Below are 12,661 nucleotides of genomic sequence, written 5' to 3' on the forward strand. Positions count from 1 at the left end.
TTGGTATTACTATTATTATTATTATCATTAATAATTTTTATAGGTATTTCAACTATAACTAAAATATTACAAATATTACATAACAGGTAATTAAATATTTGAATTCTCTAAGCTTTTGACTTTTGAATTTGTTGCTCTAATTTTTGAGTTCTTTTCCAGCTCAAATAATTTAGCCAAAAAGTGTTTCACTATTAGGTGAGCATACTGTCCACAAGGCTTACCTACGTATTACTTTGTGTGACAACATTCTACAGCTACTGGTCCAATAACAAAGGTTTATCTCAACCTCCTCCTAATTACGTCTTTCCCTCACGCCCAACCGGTCGCGGCAGATGCCCGCCCCTCCCTGAGCCTGGTTCTGCTGGAGATTTCTTCCTGTTCAAAGGAAGTTTTCCTTCCCACTGTCCCCAAATGCTTGCTCAAAGAAGGTCATCTGATTGTTGGGGTTTTCTTTGTATTATTGTAGGGTCTTTACCTTGCACCTTAAAGTGCCTTGAGGTGACTCTTGTTGTGATTTGGTGCTATATAAATAAAAGCAAAATTGAACTGAATTACTTACAGTTATCTCCTCACACTTATATACCACTCTTCTAGTCTTACTAACCACTTAAAGCATTTTAGATAATAAATCACATATAACCATAAATTCATACAGCATTTTATCCTGTAAACTGTAAGCACTTTATCTGTCACATCCACACCCACTGTAGATTCACTAGTGACCCAACATGCATGTCTCTGGACTATAAGATGCCACCAATCAATAAGTTACAAATCAATGTTATATATCAATCAAGATCTTAATATGCATTGTTTACTGTGCACTTGCAATGTGGCAGCACAATTAGAACTGGTGTTCTCCTTTAATAGTACTTCATTAATACAGTCTACTTTAAAAGTCTTAATCTACAACTCTACAACTGTTAATTGTTCTTAATTACACATATTTCCCCTCTAAAGTGAAGCCTTGCTCATAACTTATTCATAGTAGTTTGACACTTAATAACATGCTCAGGTTCCTTAAAGCAGCCTTTTAGATCCATTGTAGTACACAGAGCCTGCAGTCACGAGACCCTATTTCTAATGAGCGACCTTAAAAAAATGGACATGTATTGAGACACAACAGGGTTTTATCCCATCTAGTAAAACACAAAGATTTTCAACCATACAGCTAGATAGTTGTTATTTTAATAAAAGGGAGTGATGTATTTTAACTATATTACAAAGGTCAGAAAAGAGCTTCATGTGTTGCTACTTTCAAGCAGTAAAGAGTTAATTAGTGTTACAACTGATTGAGCCAAACTTTATGAAGTATAAAAATTGTTTTTATAAATAGCTTGGTTAGCTTAGCAGAGTAGCCTTTGGTCTCATGTGGTTTAAGTTCATATGGTTAAATCACACGTTTTGTTTTATTAAAAATTAATCCATGGTACTGATAGCAACACATTAGATGCAGATTCTGTATTTTTTCCTCGCGTTCTTTTAAAAATAGAGAGCATTATCATGCTAATCAGGTTTTCAGCTATTTTTAATATTATTCATATTAACATTAATAACAGGACTACTATTATTAAAAATCATGAAACAAGTTTAATTTTAGGGTTTTACAGAGCATATATTTACTTAAAGTTTTCAAAATCTGAAGTAATAATTTACTCTACTCTACAAATGATGAAGTAAATAAACGCAAATACAAGGGCATTTTATAGCATTATATTTGTAGTATTTTATTATCACTGTCTTACTGAAACAGAGGTGGCCCAAAATGAGTTCCTGCCCCAGAGCAAAATGTTTATCTGGCCATGCTTAAACTTGATCTATTCAGATTATTTTGAGCATTATATTTTTTATTCTTGGACTCTACAAGAATAGCTTTGCATGATTCACAGTTTAAAATAGTACCTATTTATCTTATACTGGGCCTTGGTGCTGTTCATTCAACTCAGTGAAAAGTGCTGTTTTATCTTATCTGTTGTATATAAAACTAATACTTATAATAGAGAAATAACAGTTTCCACCTCCCCCTTTACCAAACCTTTTTTTAATGGTGCAATGTAATGATGATAACATGATGTAATGATATACTTACTCAAAGATACCTTAAAGATATTTCCCCTGCAGTATCTCTATATATTGATGCTACTGCGTCCTTTTATGTACAGCTTATAAACAAATACATTTATATTTCAGTGACACCGCCACATACTTTTCAACTTTGTGCGTACTTTGCTTTATACGTCACAGCAGTTTTACACTGTGGTGATGCACATTTTTGAATAAGAAATGCAAGTATTTTGTCCACCAATGAATTCACTAAAGAGAATCTGTTGGTTAAGTAGTTACTGTAAAATGAAAGCAACCACATTGTAAAGGCACAGATAAACATTGAGTACTTGCAGGCAGAAAGTAAGTCCTACATGAGTCATGTTCCCAGTGTTTAAAATCAGAAGTGCATAGGTACAAGCTGATGATGCGCCTCTTTTTCTCCATGCTCAAAGTCATCACTCACTTCAGCTGGCACAAGCAGCAGAGAAACTTACTTCTACTGAGGGAGCTGAAGGTTTTGCCTGGCAATACTTAGCAAGCACTGGATTGTTGAGTAGGGTGGGTGGCACAGGCCACCATTATTAAAAAAAACATTATTAAAATCACTTCAGAGAAAGGAAGACGCACTGTGTCATCAGACAGTGTGGCTACATTCCGCTTTTTCCTGAGGATGACTCAGGAGCGGCGCACTCATGTATCAGTACTACTGTAGCCGAATGTGTGTGCGAAAGAGAAAGAGAAAGGGGAGGGCGTGTGTGAGTCAGGAGTGTGTGTATGTGTGTGACTGCATTTCATTCGACATCAGGTCCATATTCCAGATATTACTGTGCCAGTAAAATACACACACGCATAATTCTGTTCTGAGTCACGTGTTGATCCTAAACAACTCTCTGACATACTTCAGTGAGCGTGTGCGCGCTAGATGGTCTGGTACTGGTGCATTCCTCGGCTACAGCGCACCACAGCAGCGCACCACAATACTTCCACTTTTGGCTCAGATTGAAAACTTTGCACGTGAACAGATGATATTAGGAATGCTGATGATCACGAACACATCACATTATTGGCACATTCACGGAAAAAAATATTGAAATTTAACAAAATCTGGATAGAACTGTAGTGAAGAGAAAAGAATAAAAACACTTCAAAGGTTCTACGTTCCCTGTTGTTGGACAACATTCTGCTTTTTAGAAAACCTGTTCCCGATTACAAAAATTAGAGAAAAGGGCTACAATTTTCACATGCAAAAATTAAAATTCCAAAAATTTAAATATTTAGAGTTGAAACTATTTATATTGTAACTTTTTATGATCTCAACGTGCCATTTTAAACATGTTTTGAGGACTGACAAAGTCATTAATCAACTATTTGTAGCCCTAAAAATAATTAAATATGTTTGGCTGTAAAAGTTTGTTCCATCAAACTTTTAATAATAATTCAATCACCAGAAAACCAGCCTGTAACAGATTGCAGAATTGTTTGTATTTTGTATTGACAGATTTGAAAAATAATAATAATATAATTAAAAATCACTAGTTGTAGCTTCTCTTATGTAAATATTTCTTATGTGCCAGTGCACTGAATGAATCTGGGTTCTGCACTGCTGGTACAAACAAAAACGTTTTCTTCGTTGTTTTAAACAAGAACTGAAAATAATCCCCATCTGCAGCCTAAACCTCTAGCAAGAAACCTATATAAATGCCAATCAGACATCAGGCATTTCATTAAAAGGAAAAACACCTAAAATGCTCTTTTACAATGACAAGTGTGCATGAAGTGAATTAAAAGAGTTAATGCTCAAACAGAAAAGTCATTAATAAAATATAAATAACTATTAAGAAAAAAAAAACACAAAAACTTGTGTTTTAAACAGTCCTAACATGTTACGGACTGAACTATTATTCACTTGCTTGAAAGAATAAATTTCAGTGATAATGAAAATAGAAATTATGATTTCAATGAATTCATAGACACCAAAAACATAAAAAGAGTGTATTCTGTTTTGGGGGGTTTTTTCATGGCAGAAATGCACAACTGAGGTCATCTTTGAAACTAGCTGCAAGGATAATATCAGCTAAAATCAACAGCAATTAGTTTTTTGTCTTGTTTTCTTTCTTCTTCTTCTTCTTTTAAAAAAAGTGCTGCTCTAAAGGACAGTCAGTTTATGCAGATGCTTCTAAAATATTTTATCTTCCCTAACTTGGACCTGATTATTTTTTTAGCTTCCTATGGTACCTCCTAAGGTAAAAAAAAAAAAAAAAAAGAAAAAAAAAGAAATGCCAAAAGGTTAATAGCTACATGTATAGTCATAAAAAATAAGCAATTGTATTTTGTTTTTAAAAAAATAAGACAAAAACTCAACAAAATAACAACTGTTCAAGTATATCTTAGCAAAACCTAAAAAAGCTTGACAGGCCTTTGAAGCTCTATTTGTACTAAGAGTCGTATATATATAAAATATATTCAAATATATGTATATAAATATAAAAGCTTTTTTTAGATTTTACAAAGCTCAAAGTGAATCTCACAGAATCATTTACATAAACTGTAAATGTAGCATACCCAGTTAACTACAGTTTACAACAGCAAACCAAATTGTATGTCCTGACCATATTTTTCAAAGGGAGATGGGTTCAATTATAATAATTTTCTAGTAATAGATTTGAATCCACCCTGGGTGTCATTTTTTCAGCAACTCCAATTGAAGTTACTGCTCACCTATTACAGAAACTTTCTTCAGTAATGTAAATCATGACTGGCACAAATTCCTGCTATTTTAAGAACAGTGTCTGGCTTTTAGTTTTCTGGTTTAGCGTATTTGCTTTCTTTTTTCATGTTATTTTTTAAACTAGTTTCAAATGTATGAAACTAGTAAGGCACCCGTGGATAAATCATAAGAATGTCAAAGTCTCTTTTTGTTATACTTCAGCATAAATTTATGAGTTTGTAGCAGAGGTCTAATCCTACCCCTTCTCTGTTACATTTAGGGTAGTTTAAAAAGCCGTAATGTAATACAGGAACTTAGCAGTTCAGTGCAATACAAGAAAAATGCAATTTCCTTACTATCATGCCTTTTAATGGCTCCGTAGCTGGTAAGAATGCTGATGTTTACCTTACCAGATAAGCAATACAAATAATAAAAGATTACCAGGAAAGTTGAGTTAATTTAGAAATGTACCAATACACTGGACGACCATTAGTATAAGTAGAAACTCACCTTCCAAAGTTCAGATCACCTGACTTGAATTCAACCAATGGCAATCACTAATGTTTATCCATTGTAGAAATTTAGCACTGGCTAACCCTTTTTACAAAAAAAAAAACCAAACAAAAAAAAATCCCTATCACAAAAGGGAAACTTTAAAAAGTACATTAAAAAAACAATATTGCTGTCTGCATCAGCTATAAGACAACCAACAGATTGATAGTTAACAAAATAGCTACCATCAATCCATCCATTTTACTCTGTGTGTGCTAAATGGACTGGTTCTTATATAGTGCTTTTGTATTTTTTTTCTATCCTTAAGTACCTTTCTATCTAACATTCACACACATTCAGACTCTGATGGATGCATCAGAGAGCAACTTGGGATCTTCCCCATGGATATACGGCATGTAGACCCTGCTTCACCTCCTACACTACAGCCACCCTGTATCGAATTAATGCCGCATCTCGCAGCCCTTGAGCTGTCATGGGGTTAAAAGCAATGTACACCCTGAATAGGTCGCCAGCAACGACAGCTAAAATCTGTTAGGTATATCAATGGTCGTTTTTGTAAGAAATGAGAGTCCCAACTTTGTATACTACTAACTATGATCAAAAAAATGCAAAAACGTTTGTTAGTCCTGTCCTTTTAAAAACAAATCTCTCCATTCAGTATCCATCTTTAAATTTGTCTCACCATTTATTTGATAATATTACCTAACAGTCAAGACGTTTGCTAACTCATTGAAACAGTAAAAGCCAGGTTATAGCGTCATGCTCACATGATTATCTGAGCAGACTATTCTTTTACATTTCACATCCTCTCTCCTAATCTCTAATCTCTAGGTTCTCTTTACTTTTTTATGTTACTAACACAAAAACGATTTTAAATTTTTTTTAAAAAAAACAGCTCCTTTCTTGGTGTCAAGAGGTCAGCATCAAGTTTTCTAGGTAGGAATGTGTCCATGAACCCCCAGTGGTATATGCACAGAAGCTTGTTCAAGTCTGTTTTGAGTTTACAGAAACCATGAATTGACCTTAACTAAAGGGGGTTTGGGCATAGTGAATGATCAGTTAAGATGGACCAACTGTTTCCAACAATATTTAACATAAGTCCATGACAAATGGGAAATCTCCATCTGTTGTTGTCATGTGGTGGCATAAATCAATAGTAGATGAACAGGGTGAGGTGTGAGCTGTATTGCCTGTAGTAAAATCGCATGACATTTTTTACATTTCATCCCCCTTCTGCCACCTTGTCCTTTCACCTACCAAACTCCACCTGACCAGATGTAAATTTTTCAGTCTTTCACTGCAAACTATTTCATACTTGTGTTTATTTCCAACTGTTCCCCTCTTTTACTTGGTCTGCAGTGGATCATCCTTGGAACCAACAGGCCTTCTACTATTCCCGAGTCGGTCAGTGCCTAAGGTTAAGTACAAGTCTATCAGTGCCCGAGAGACGACCCCCTAAACCAATGCTGTGTTTACTGGAGAGAGACGAGCCTATTAATAAATCTGTTGCAGACAGCCTGGCGGAAGTGGCCTGGGGCTGTAAACTCAGTCTGTGAGAGAAGGATGGATGAAGGGCAAAAGAGAGGGGGGAAAGGTGGACAAACTCTTTGAAAAAAAGAAATGCAAGAACGATAAAAAGCAAAAGAGAGAGGATGGAAAGAAATGAGGATGTATGGAATTGGAGAAAGGGGGAAGGACTAGAGGAAAATGAGGGAGAGGAAAGAGGGTGTGTATGTGTGTTTTGTGTGGTGTAAACCATGGGTGCTTGTTGATGGATGAATCTAGGTTCTGAAAAGCCACAGCTGCCCTGTTCTTCCTAGAAAAAGATCCATGAGGAAAAGTGGCAGTATGTGGTTCAAGCATCTCGCATCCTCATACTATTTCTGACCAGCATACTGCAGCACCCATCAGAATGTGCCTGGGTCTGAAAAACCTCTGCAAGAGTGAGTAAATGAGAGCATGTGTGCCTGTATTATTAACTTTGTGCCTATGCATAGTAAAAATGACAATGTGAGGGTTCTTTTGTTGTTGTTGGGTTTTGGGTTTGTTTGTTTTTTACTTTAATTAGCCTTGTAAATATCTGTGCATATGTGAGACTTTATGTGCCTATGTAAGCTCCTCCACTCATTTGTATGCCTGTTTTCAATCAGTGTATTATACAGCAAAACATCTTTTTCTCTCTGTCATAGCTGCCAGGCTAAATGTTGTAAATGTACATAGAGTTGTATTTAGTAAAAATGGGGATAAAGATTGCTGTTTGGGACATATTTATGCACCCAGCAATCTTAGTCCCCAATGCCTGAACCTACTAGCTTACTTCTTAGCCTTTAACATCATGTGAACTTAGTAAAAACCATCTAAATTATATATGACTTCAACATGGGTTCTGTCCATATACATGGTGTTAAGAGTATCTGGTCAAATTAATTAATTAATAATCTTCCACACTAAAAAGTCATAAACTCAGCATACAGACTTAATAGTAAGGTCAGTCAACTTTAGCTAATATTACCCACCAGTTACCAGCCACATTTAGCTAAAGCAGCAGTTCCACTGGTATTGTTATTATAACGATAATGTTATGATTATGATGCACAAGAACAAAAAGTCAGTAAAAAGTTTCAGTAATATTTTCCTTGTTCTATGTATTCAAACTTTGGTAATGTTACCTGACATTAGCATTGGCATACATTAGCTATGGTATTAGCTATGGTAGGCTAGCCATCACATTGCTATCTATACAGCAAAACTAAAGCAAAACAATTCCATCCAACAAACCTCTGATTTGTAATGCTATGTTTAATTGCCCACAAATTTAACATTTGAAAAAGGAAGGATATCCAAGTCTGTTTTTATCCTATTTTAATTGAGTATGTAATACTTGGACTTCAGACTACAAGTTAGACTTGATTGTCAGGCTTCATGGGACAATAAAGCTAAACTTTTTGGATTCTACAAAGCCGCTTTTATTAATTTAGCAAAAAAATTACTAATTTCATAATAATGGTAATAAAGAAGTTGCACACCCAATTTTCCTAAATAAAATAAATACAGTCTAATACTGGAAAAAATTGTGATTAAAACCAGTGAAAATCATCAAGACGTCAAATAAAGCTTTTGATAATATTCACTTATTTTAATCAAAGTATTAGCCAGTATTTTTTCCAGTCTTGACATTTATAAGTATTTCATAACATTTAGTAGTATGGCAGTTTGTAGCTCTTGGTAGGAAAAACAAATTACTGCTGATTTTTTTTTTTCTTTGACCACATTACCACTCAATATCAGACCCACATTCTGAGCTACAGATTTATCCTTTTGCTTTTCTATTTCTTGCTCCCTTGTTCAGTCTTTCTCAGAATTCATAACTTCTTTCTGCTTTCACACCCAACATACAGCTCTCAGCCCTCTCTCACACAATAGCCTGAAAGCTGAGCAGCTAATGTGTGAAGCCTCACATACTGCAAATAAATGAAATGAAATATCTGTTTCCCTGCTAGTCCCATGCAGTGTTGAGTGTAATGTGTTTCTGTAATCACATTACATTTTTCAGTAACACAGTGACATGTTAGTTACAATTATGTTGTGACATTGTTTTACAAAGATTCTTTAGTTGTTTGCACACCAGGCAGACAGAAAGAAAAAAGCGTCAAGTTAACATGTTTTCTTTTTTCCTGTGCACTTGCCCTACTATTAGCTGATTTCTGTCTATATGAAGAAAAGAGGAAAAATGTGGTGTGGAGCTTTTAGGCAGTAGAAATATGGACATTAATTTTACTTTTATTCCATAAAAGGACAAAAGCACGATGGTGAAATGCAAACTGTATCAAGACAAATACAACCGCACTGTGCTAACACAAGGTGGACTCTTTGCAAACATCTGCACAGACAGCATACTAACACAAAGCTAGCCAAGAGCCCAGAATTATTTTAAAGCTGAGGGCTTGCTGACTCCAGTCCTGCAGCCAGAGCTTGATTTTCAACAGGTAACAAAAACAGTGACGAGCAGTCAGGCTTGCACCATTGTAGCCTTCATTTCTACCTGTTCGTGTTTCTGCAGTTGCATCACTGTGAAGCCTCTTTGATCTCAATTTTAAAACTAAAAGATATGGATTATAATTATAGCCTATGGTTTATATAGATAATTATGTGATAATGTGTTTAAGGTCATTTTACAGAGTAACACAAAAGTAATGTATCAAATAGGGTAACGAATTACATTCTCCGGCAGGTCATTAAGAAACAAATTGCATTACTTTTAGGAAAAGTATCAAATAATGTGTAAAGTATTACTTGTTTTCAGTAAAAACCTGAACACTGATCCCATGACACCAAATGTACTTACGTCCACACACTCTTGTACGGACGCTGCCCAGTGCTTACACATGCACACACTTAACAGCTCTGGCAATGCCCTGTATTCTGTTGCAGTTCTCAGGTTCCCAGTGCCACTCCTGAGAAAGTAACACATAGTACAGTTTTCCTACAGCCTGTCAGCAAGCAGCATCCATTCTACCATGAACCCAGTGTCCCTTGCTCCCTCACCCACCCCCTCCAACCCCATCCCATCCGTGCCTCTAGAAGGTGAAAAAGTACAAAGCAAGGGATCAGAGCTTTTCCGATTCTTCCCTGGTTATTAACTACCATTTGTCCCCTCAGAGGGCTGTCCCTCCCATTAACCCAACTGATGCTCTTTTCTCATGGTAATCAGCCTGCTGTTGCTGCTGCCACCGCCGTCGCTGCCGCCACCACCGCTGCCGCCACCACCGCTGCTGCCCGAAGAGGTGCAAGGAATTGTGAGGGGGATTTTCAGAAGAGAAGACCTCCCTTGGACTCAAAAAACAGCAATCTCTCACTCACACACACTAAAATGGAGCGCAGACACACACTTGCACACACACACATCTTCCAAACAGGCAAGTGTGTGTGCTCTCGCAGGCACCCACGTTCGCTCAATCATAAAGGCAAACATGAAACGTGCTGCCTCTCGACCACAGGGCATGGAAGTAATGTAAGGCAATGCATGGAAGTTAATGAGAAGAAGCTGGCTCAGTGGACTCAAGCAAAGACTGTGCTCAACTGAGCAGAGCAGATCTGAAAGCTCAGGCAGCAGAATAACATGAATCATTAGATGGTTATGTCTGAGGAAAAAATATAAAGTAGGAGTACTGGAGTCTTGGAGTTTCTTGAGGGTTTTTTGTGCTTTAGAGTGCACATAATCATTCTGAAAACACACATACTGATGGGAATTAGCGTGAGCTTCTGTGAATTTGTGGGGGAAAATACTATTATATTCAAATACCTTTATTTTCATATATCATCTGTCACTGCATGTAAAAAAATAAAACAGTCATCTTCTTCAACGCTCCACGTGTGAGAATTGAAATCTGGCTAATGCTCCATGGGGCGGATCCATCGTCAGCCGAACGGTTGTAGTGAGAGAGCAGCAAACATCAACACATGGGTCTCAACTTGCAGAGCGACCAGCAAAGGCATTGTCTCGTGACAACCTCACTTCCATTTCCTTATTATGTAGCTGGAGGCCTTGATGGTACATGCTTGGCTCAGACATGTAGGCGTGAAGTTGGAGGGAAAAACCTACCTAAAGTTCATTACATGCTGATCTGAATTTAGCCTTTTTAGCTACCTTTTATACCTGAAACGTGAGTATGACTTTTCTGACTGGTAGTCCAGCTATATCACATTATTCATATGAACTATAACAAAATGTTTGACTTGATTTATAGCTACATGCACTGAAATTGTGTTTGTGGATTTAGTAGCAAGCAAAATATGAATTTGACCTTGAACCATTAGGCAGAAGTTATCTTCAGTTCGAAAACTTTATTGATCCCAGTAAAATAAATGAATTGACATCTTACTAAGTGACTCATCACATCATTTTCTACACAAATCAGCAGGATAACAAGGCAAGATTTATTGATATCAGTCGCTGATATTTATCTTTAATTGCACATCATTTTTGTACTCACTAGATGCACAAATATTGTGTAATAAAAAGCTGAAAGACTAACAGAGATTAGCTTTGTTTTCAAATAAGATTACTTTGTGTCGCAAAAATAACAACAGAAACAAAACAAAAATACTGAAAGAATATCATCAGCTATCAATCGAATTGCTAATTTAAACATCAGCATCAGTCTAGAGTTTCACAACCTATGCATGTCTAATATGTAGTGTATGTATTTTCTTAATAACTCGCAAAATGGCTAATGGCTTCTAAAAACTAATGTGACACGTCATGTGGTATTTATCCTACATTAACTGAAAAATCAATCAATCATTTTTGAGCCTTTATGTTTGTGGAAGTAAGTTGATCTTTTGGTTGTTGTTTTTTTGCTTTTAGGTTACATTGATCATCAAAGTCTGGAATGATTTCTATGTTTAAAATAACAATCTAGCCAACAGCAGATGCTGACACAAATGTCCACATTTCTGTTCTTGTTAACTGTCCTAAAGTACTTTCCTTTCCTCACAGTATCTTTGAACATTTCCACGCTGCTACAAATGATGGAAAACAACAACAATACACAGATATATCAACAGCTGATACTTATGTTGGCCGATGTACTTCCATATTGTCATTTTTAGTGTGCTCAAATGACGATGGATAACTTGGTAATGGAAAACCGTGTATGCGTGTAGTGGAATCTCCCACTGTGGATGTGCACTTTCCTGTACAATCACAGGATGTCTACTTATAGTTTATAAGTGATGTCATGAAAACAACTTAAATATCCCAAAGTTCAGCCAGAGTTCATGCTTTATGCAGAACAGGGAAAAAGTTTGCTAATCTTGAAATGTAATATTGCTGCAATAAAAATATGAAATGCAAATGAAAAACAGCACAAAGCAACAATCTCCCAATAGGAGAACCAGCTTTCTGTTCAGTCCTCTGCAAAGCTGACTACTTTAGGGTTACTTCCACCGTTGTTTGTGCTCATTTCCTCCCTCCTGAATGACAGTAAATACGTAAAAAGCGTGCAGCCAAATCAGAAACAAGTGCACAAACTGAACCCCCACACTGTGACCCCAACCACCCCGGCTCTTTGGCAGGGTCTTGGTTGTTATTTACCCCCCTCTTTCAAGGAAAAGCGCACACTCTCCCAGCAAAACATCCGAACTGTGACATAAACCACAACCTAGTGGACGGCTCGATTCAGACAGCAACAATGGCTTCAAGGTTCAAGGAGGGCGACTGAATATCGGTCGCAAAACTTATTTAAAGAATCTGTGATGGGCATAAACATCCGTGCACGTTTCAGCAAATTTGTTTTTTTCCCCTCTGGTCAACAAACACACGCAACAGGACGTTCTCTCGACCTCCCTCTCCCGTGCAGCGGCACTGCACACTTGATGAATGTTCGAAAATTG

At 36.6% G+C, this 12,661-nt stretch overlaps 1 protein-coding gene across 2 annotated transcripts in view; it reads right to left on the reverse strand.

The window, feature by feature from the left end:
* The window catches only part of plagl2 (pleiomorphic adenoma gene-like 2), a 52,136-nt gene that overhangs the window by 38,942 nt on the left and 533 nt on the right, over positions 1-12,661 (reverse strand). The gene's annotated exons all lie outside the window — the stretch shown is intronic.

This window comes from Perissodus microlepis, chromosome 20 (genome assembly GCF_051167445.1).
Source record: "Perissodus microlepis isolate ML-2025 ecotype Zambia chromosome 20, ASM5116744v1, whole genome shotgun sequence".
Taxonomy (NCBI): Eukaryota; Metazoa; Chordata; class Actinopteri; order Cichliformes; family Cichlidae; genus Perissodus; species Perissodus microlepis.